This window comes from Rhipicephalus microplus, chromosome 5 (genome assembly GCF_043290135.1).
Source record: "Rhipicephalus microplus isolate Deutch F79 chromosome 5, USDA_Rmic, whole genome shotgun sequence".
Taxonomy (NCBI): domain Eukaryota; kingdom Metazoa; phylum Arthropoda; class Arachnida; order Ixodida; family Ixodidae; genus Rhipicephalus; species Rhipicephalus microplus.
The window spans coordinates 164627900-164635225 of NC_134704.1; the positions used below are offsets into that span (position 1 = coordinate 164627900).

General features: G+C 45.3%; 2 non-coding genes across 2 annotated transcripts; both read right to left on the reverse strand.

The window, feature by feature from the left end:
- Nucleotides 1–1353: 1353 nt before the first annotated feature.
- TRNAW-CCA (transfer RNA tryptophan (anticodon CCA)) lies at nucleotides 1354–1425 on the reverse strand. The gene has a single exon. It is a non-coding gene; the product is annotated as a tRNA-Trp (tRNA).
- A 2265-nt stretch (nucleotides 1426–3690) lies between these two features.
- TRNAW-CCA (transfer RNA tryptophan (anticodon CCA)) lies at nucleotides 3691–3762 on the reverse strand. The gene has a single exon. It is a non-coding gene; the product is annotated as a tRNA-Trp (tRNA).
- Between the last annotated feature and the right edge of the window lie 3564 nt (nucleotides 3763–7326).

The following is a 7326-nucleotide window of genomic DNA, read 5'->3' on the forward strand; positions in this document are numbered from 1 at the left end:
GTGAAGAGATCAGTCATTGTAGACATGCAAATGAGTAGATAGACAGAAAGATGAAAATAATAAAAAGGAGAATTTGACCCGGACATGATTCGAACACGCAACCTTCTGATCTGGAGTCAGACGTGCTAAAGTTCCGCTAGCGAGTCCGCTTAGGGTAGCCGTTCGCACAAACGTGGTTGCATCTTTTGCACAGCCTTTTGTCGATGAAGCACAGGTAAAGAGACAAGTCATTGTAGACAGACAAATAAGTAGACAGACAGAAAGATGAAAATAATAAAAAGAGAATTTGACCCAGACGTCATTAGAACACGCAACCTTCTGAGCGGGAGTCAGACACGCTACAGTTGCGCCACCGAGTGCGCTTAGGGTAGCCGTACGCACACACGCGGTAGCATGTTTTGCTCGGCGTTCTGTCGATGAAGCACAGGTAAAGAGACAAGTCATTGTAGAATGACAAATAAGTAGATAGACAGATAAAAATAACAAAAAAGAGAATTTGACCCAGACGTGATTCGAACACGCATCCTTCTTATCCGGAGTCAGACGTGGTACCGTTGCGCAACCGAATCCGCCCATAGGGTAGCCCTTCGCACACACCCGGTAGCATGTTTTTCTCGGCCTTCTGTCGATGAAGCACAGGTAAAGAGACAAGTCATTGTAGACAGACAAATAAGTAGATAGACAGATAGATAAAAATATTAAAAAGAGAACTTAACACGGACGTGATTCGAACTCGCGAACTTCTGATCTGGAGTCAGATGTGCTACCGTGTCGCCAGCAAGTCCACTTAGAGGGTAGCGGTTCGCACACACGCCGTAGCATGTTTTGCTCGGCCTTCTGTCGACGAAGCACAGATGAAGAGACAAGTCATTGTAGACAGACAAATAAGTAGGTAGACAGATAGATGAAAATAATAAAAAAAGAGAATTTGACCCGGACGTGATTTGAACACGCCACCTTCTGATCTGGAGTCAGACGTGCTACCGTTTCGCCATCAAGTCCACTTAGTGTAGCCGTTCGCACACAAGCCGTAGCATGTTTTGCTCGGCCTTCTGTCGATGAAGCACAGGTAAAGAGACAAGTCATTGTAGAATGAGAAATAGGTAGATATACAGATAAAAATAACAAAAAAGAGAATTTGACACGCACATTGTTCGAACACGCAACCCTCTGATCTGGAGTATGACGCTCTAAAGTTGCGCCACCGAGTCCGCTTAGGGTAGCCGTTCGAATACACGCGGTAGCATGTTTTGCTCAGCCTTCTGTCGATGAAGCACAGGTAAAGAGACAAGTTATTGTAGAGCGACAAATAGGTAGATAGACAGATAGTTGAAAATAATAAAGAAGAAAATTTCACCCAGACGTGATTCGAACACGCAACCTTCTGATCTGGAGTCAGACGCGCTACCATTGCGCCACCAAGTCCGCCTAGGGTAGCCGTTCGCACAAACGTGGTAGCAGGTTTTGCTCGGCCTTTGTCGATGAATCCCATATAAAGGACAAGTCAATGTAGGGAGACAAATAAGTAGATATTAAGATTGATGAAAATAATAAAAAGAAAATTTGACCCAAACGTTATTCGAACACACAACCTTCTCATCTGGAGTCGGACGTGGTACCGTTGCGCCTCAGAGTCCGCTTAGGGTAGCCGTTCGCACACACGTGGTAGCATGTTTTGCTTGGCCTTCTGTCGGTGAAGCACAGGTGAAGAACAAGTCATTGTAGAAGAACAATTAGGTAGATAGACAGATAGATGAAAATAACAAAAAAGAATTTGACACGGACGTGATTAGAACACGCAACCTTCTGATCTGGAGTCAGGCGTGCTAAGGTTGCGCCATCGAGTCCGTTTAGAGTAGCCGTTCGCACACACACGGTAGCATGTTTTGCACGGCCTTCTGTCGACAAAGCACAGGTAAAGGAACAAGTCATTGTAGAAGGACAAATAAGTAGATAGACAGATAGATGAAAATATTAAAAAGAGAATTTGACACGGACATGATTAGAACACGCAACCTTCTGATCTGGAGTCAGACGTGCTAAAGTTGGGCCACCGAGTCCGCTTAGGGTAGCCGTTCGCACACACGCGGTAGCATGTTTTGCTCGGCCTTCTGTCGATGAAGCACAGGTAAAGGGTCAAGTCATTGCAGACAGACAAATAAGTAGATAGACAGATAGTTTAAAATAATAAAAAAATTTCACCCAGACGTGATTCGAACACGCTACCTTCTGATCAGGAGTCTGACACGCTACCGTTGCGCCTCAGAGTCTGCTTAGGGTAGCCGTTCGCACACACGTGGTAGCATGTTTTGCTTGGCCTTCTGTCGGTGAAGCACAGGTGAAGATACAAGTCATTGTAGACAGACAAAAGAGTAGATAGACAGATAGATGAAAATAATAAAAAAGAGAATTTGACCCGCACGCGGTTCGAACACACTACCTTCTGATCAGGAGTCTGACGCGCTACCGTTGCGCCTCAGAGTCTTCTTAGGGTAGCCGTTCGCACACACGTGGTAGCATGTTTTGCTTGGCCTTCTGTCGGTGAAGCACAGGTGAAGAGACAAGTCAGAGTAGACAGACAAAAGAGTAGATAGACAGATAGATGAAAATAATAAAAAGAGAATTTGACCCGCACGCGGTTCAAACACGCAACCTTCTGATCTGGAGTCGGACGCGCTACCAGTTCGCCACCGAGTGCGCTTAGGGTAGCCGTTGCACACACGTGGTAGCATGTTTTGCCTGGCCTTCTGTCGATGAAGCACAGCGGAAGAGAAGAGTCACTGTAGACAGACAAATGAGTAGATAGACAGATAGATGAAAATAATAAAAAAAGAGAATTTGACCCGGACGTGATTTGAACACGCCACCTTCTGATCTGGAGTCAGACGTGCCACCGTGTCGCCATCTAGTCCACTTAGTGTAGCCATTCGCACACAAGCCGTAGCATGTTTTGCTCGGCCTTCTGTCGATGAAGCACAGATAAAGAGACAAGTCATTGTAGAATGAGAAATAGGTAGATATACAGATAAAAATAACAAAAAAGAGAATTTGACCCGCACATTGTTCGAACACGCAACCCTCTGATCTGGAGTATGACGCTTTAAAGTTGCGCCACCGAGTCCGCTTAGGGTAGCCGTTCCCACACACGCGGTAGCATGTTTTGCTCAGCCTTCTGTCGATGAAGCACAGGTAAAGAGACAAGTTATTTTAGAGCGACAAATAAGTAGATAGACAGATAGTTGAAACTAATAAAGAAGAAAATTTCACCCAGACGTGATTCGAACGCGCATGCTTCTCATCTGGAGTCAGACGTGGTACCGTTGCGCAACCGAGTCCGCCTATAGTGTAGCCCTTCTGACACACGCGGTAGCATATTTTGCTCGGCCTTCTGTCGATGAACACAGGTAAAGAGACAAGTCATTGTAGAATGACAAATAAGTAGATAGACTGATAAAAATAACAAAAAAGAGAATTTGACCCGCACATGGTTCGAACACGCAACCTTCTGATCTGGAGTATGACGCGCTAAAGTTGCGCCACCGAGTCCGTTTATAGGGTAGCCGTTCACACACACGCGGTAGCATGTTTTGCTCAGCCTTCTGTCAATGAAGCACAGGTAAAGAGACAAGTTATTGTAGACCGACAAATAAGTAGATAGAAAGATAGTTGAAAATAATAGAAAAGAGAACTTGACCCGGACGTGATTCGAACACGCAACCTTCTGATCTGGAGTCATACGCGCTACCGTTGCGCCACCGAGTCTTTTTTTTCTTTATTGCCTGTTTTCGGCTCACGTAAACAATACACATATTAACAGATAATTACACAACACAATCCAAAACATTGTAAAAACCGTGGCTCAAATGATGTGGCCACGCATCTGTTAAAATGATTTTATCGTGAATAGTAATTCGACGCGCGGCAACCATTCTGGGGTGAATTCCTGCAACTTTTGTTCATCCACAAAATTTCTCATATACTCTTTGAAGTACTGGGTGGGTGCTCGTGCATCTACATCAAAGTGCATGGCTGCCATACTGGATTTCCAAATGCTATGAGGAGCCCTAAGCATTATCATATCATATGGGGTACCGTCGTAACTTTGTATTTGCAAATAGCGCATGCCATGTGCATCAATGGGGAAATCTTTTTTGATCGTGCGCTGGAGCACGTCTCAAAGAAAGATAGCATCGCAGCAGTCAATGAATACATGCTCAATTGTCTCCTCCTTTCTGCATATTATGCAATGCGTGCCCCAAGGAACGTAAACCCCCTTTGCAGCCATCCAGGTTTTGACGGTCAGCGTACCGGTATGTAATTTAAAAAAGAAATTCTTAGCACCTGGCGATATTTTCATCGCCTTGACGCGCTTTAGTACAGTGTGGCCATGGCATACATTGTAAAGGAAAGGGACCGATACAAAGGCACTGGTAAAAACACATCACATAGGTCCATGTACAACTTTCTTCGTCGGACTTGACTCAAGTATTAAAGTGAAAACCGCACTGACAGAAACCTACAAGAAAGTACAACTTCGTGGAGAAAGCCATAAACACCACCAGGTACGCTGCAGGTTGATACAACCATGTTAGGCAAGTGTTGCCCAAGGCGAAGTTGACAGACAGTGCGAAGGAATGGGTTGTCGACGTCTCTAAAGAAACAAAATCGATTGACTACCTGTCTTAAAAACAAATGCGACAAGCCCAGTCCTCCATTTCGCACTCGAAGAAATAAATTGGTCCGACTCGATCTTTCCCAAGACGATTCCCACACAAAGACAGCGAACACACGGTGAAATTTTTGGGTGTTTACCCTTGAACAATGTAAGACTTGTGAAATATACCAAATTTTACTAGCTAAGAATATGTTGCAAATTGTGGCTTTAGAAAACATAGACCAATTCCAGCCATTCCACTTGTTCACTCTTTCCCGCAGGTTATCCACTTGGCTCCTCCAGTACGAGTCGCTGTCTTTGTAGCATTCGAGGGGGGCACCCAAGTATTTCACCGGTGTCGTAACAAACCTTATGCTGGCAAAACTGTCTGGGGTTTCTGCCCAGTCACCGTGCCAAAAGCCAAGGCATTTTCCCCAGTTTACAGCGCTGCCACTTGCAGCACAGAAATTAGTAACGCATTTGACAGCATCTGCTATGCTGTCAGAGTCCGCGCAAAAAATGGCAATATCGTCCGCATAAGCCAACAGTCCGATTTCAACCTCGTGCAGCTTAAACCCACGGACACAGCCATTCTCTATGACACTCAAACAAAAGGACTCTATGTACAAACAAAACAATAGTGGTGAGAGAGGACAACCCTGACGGACTGAACGCTTGACTGGGATGCGCTTCCCCACCACCTTGTTAACGATTAGCCGCGTTGAGCAGTCTCGGTACGCCATGACAACCCCCTCTTTGATTATTTTCCCTAAATTCACATAATCTAGTATGCACAGCAGAATTTCATGAGGCACCCTGTCAAAAGCCTTCTCGAGGTCGATTTGCAGCATTGCGACTCGCGCACCAATAGCGTCGCAACATTCGAGGATGCTCCGGGCTGCGTGTATATTAGTGAGGATAGTTCGACCTTTAATGCCGCACGTCTGATGCGGCCCCACGAGCTCCGTAATAACTGTTTGCAACCTTTCAGCTAGGATTTTCATGAATATCTTGTAATCTCCATTAGTGTGGCAGATTGGGCGGTAAGAACTTACTTTGCGCAGTGCAACGGGGTCTTCCGATTTTGGTATAAGAACAGTGTGAGATGATGAAAAGGACGGGGGTAATATAATCAGCTCGAATGCCTCATTATAAACGTCGGCTAAGACTGGTGTTATTTCAAACTTGAAACACTTATAAAAGGCAAAAGTCAGACCATCAGGGCCAGGGGATTTCCCGGGATGTATACTTTCAATAGCACTGTTAACTTCCTCTTCCGAAATGGGTTCCTCCAATATTTATTTTGTATTATTGTCAAGCTTTGGCATCAGCGGTAAAAAATCTTTTTTAAAGCGATCGACATAAACTGAGCTGGCGGCGAATAAACCATTGAAGTGCTCAAAGAAAGCACGCTCAATAACATCTGCGACATCGCTGACTTCACCCTCGTGTTCAATTTCTGTTATCTGATTTCGACGCGCATGCCACTTTTCTGAGCCCAACGCCCTTTTTGACGGTGCTTCTGCCGTTATCAGTCGCTCGGCTTTTGCCCGAACCATAGCACCGCGGTATCTTTCGACATTGAACCGCTCAATTTTACTTTTCAACGCGCGAATATCTTCAAGAAACATGCCGGGCATTCTACATTCTTCGAGGAGCAATTTTTCCAGGTTTCTGCGCGTGAGCTTTTCTTCTGCTCCTTTTTCTCTGCCTATAGCGCTCGAGCGTTCCAAAGCCTTCAATTTAACGACCTGCTTGAAGTTCTCCCACTTTTCTCTAAACGTCTTTTTACTGCGAACTTTCATTTTTTCAATTTCCGTCATTACTTCCTCCATAAATTTTCCATCACTCAGCACATTCGAATTCAATTTCCATATTTGCCACTGGAAGGCCCTTTTCGTTTCTTTCGTGCTAGCTACTACAAAGCTAACCAAGCAGTGGTCACTAAATGAGACGGCGTTAACACGGTATTCCTTGCAAAGCGGTACCAATTCTACACTCACGTACACCCTATCTAGTCGGGCATGGCTGGCTGCCTGAAAGTGGGTGTACTGCATAGTCCAGCCACCACCGAGACCTTCAGCCACATCCTCCAAACCATGTTCTCTTACTGTCTCGCTAAACACAGCGGTACTTGCATCCCTGTAATGTCGTTCGCTAGTTTTGTCTTTGGCTGAAAGGACGCAGTTGAAATCGCCAATAATGATTAGGAGCCTATTACATTTGGTATACTGCTTCAGTTGTTCGAAAAATATGCGTCTTTCGTCAGTGACAGTCGGTGCGTACAAGCATATTACGCGCCATTCCAATCCCGAAAACAAAAGATCACAAACAATGAGCCGACCAGACGGACATGACGTTGACGCTTCTACTTTAGCACCCAGAATCTGTCTGACGAACAAAACGCAACCGGAAGAAGTCCCTATGGCATGGCTAACTATAACAGAATACCGCGGCAAGAATTGGCGCACCATGCCCCCCAGTTTCATCGTCGCCATGGGCTTTAGTCTCTTGGACTGCCAGTATGTCAAGGTCGAGGTCACTTACGAACCGATAAAGCTGACATTGTTTTCTCCGTGAGGCCAGGCCACGCACATTTAAAGTGGCCACACGGATTGAATTTTCTATTTGCACCATTGTAAGGCTACGAAAAACCCAGGGGCATGGCGCTT